Genomic DNA, 1,193 nt, shown 5'->3' on the forward strand with positions numbered 1-1,193 from the left:
GTGGCCAACTCAAAGGTGTTACAGCCTCGTTTTGCTGTTACATTTAATAAATACATTTTGTGTTCTGTAACGTTTTAAAAACATGTATTTTCAACACACGAAGACACTACATTCATCCCAATAATTGGGAGTTCTGACTAGTCTCACTTTGAGGCTTTTATTTTGAAACAACAATGTTTAATTGAAGAAAAAGCTTTTATTTTGAAAATACTGCCAGGTTTTGCTTTTTTTTTAAATGTTATTTACAATGTTTTTGTACATGTATGTCTGTATTTGTACTTTCTTATATTTTATACTATATTATTAGTCTCTGTGAGGACAGCATTTTGTCCCTAACACTTTAATAAATATATAATATTTCAAACATTTATCTTTTTCATTGTTTTTATTTGTTGGTAGTTTAAAAAAATAAATTGTTGTTTTGTTGTATAAAAATTAGTCCTGTACTGTTTATGACAGCCTGAAAATGCAAAAGTTTTATTCAGTTTAATTTCTTGTCACCAGCAGGGGGCAGCAACAACCTGTTTTGGATTTAGTGCCTTGTTTCTGACACGTGCTGTCATGGTCGCCCTTCTTTCCATCTGGTGGTTTCAGCATGACATATGGTTTATATAAATATATATATGCATACACACTACATTCAGTTTTTGGTAGTTTCCATAATCAGTGGCGTCATTGTTTTATTAATTCTCTGCATTTGGAAATCTGAGTTTTTCCTCTTTTTTTTTTTTTTTTTTTTTTGTTGGGGGAGTTAGAAACCCTGGAGGCCCAACATTTTTATAATACTTCCTCCTCCGAAAGTATTTATGTTCCTGGAGGTTTGAGCTGAACTCCTCTCTACATCAGCGACATGTTTCCTCATCTGACTTGTGTAAACAGCCAGTTGAGAAAGACGATTTCTAAATCAGCCTTGTGTGTTTACCGACACATTTTTCACTTTCAAGTGATTGTATTAAAATGTATTCAGTCATGAAAGAACTCTTAAGCCCCTAAATAACGTGGACACCACAATGACTTAAAGGTTTATTCAGAAGTTTTTCTTTTTTGCAAAATTTGCCTGTTTTCTCAGAAATTTTATTTATTTTGACTGTTTTCTTTTCACAATTTTTAGTCTTTTAGAATAGAATAGAATAGAATAGAATAGAATTCAACTTTATTGTCATTGCACATGTCACAGGTACACAGCAACGAAA

This window comes from Oryzias melastigma, linkage group LG16, assembly GCF_002922805.2.
Source record: "Oryzias melastigma strain HK-1 linkage group LG16, ASM292280v2, whole genome shotgun sequence".
Classification (NCBI taxonomy): domain Eukaryota; kingdom Metazoa; phylum Chordata; class Actinopteri; order Beloniformes; family Adrianichthyidae; genus Oryzias; species Oryzias melastigma.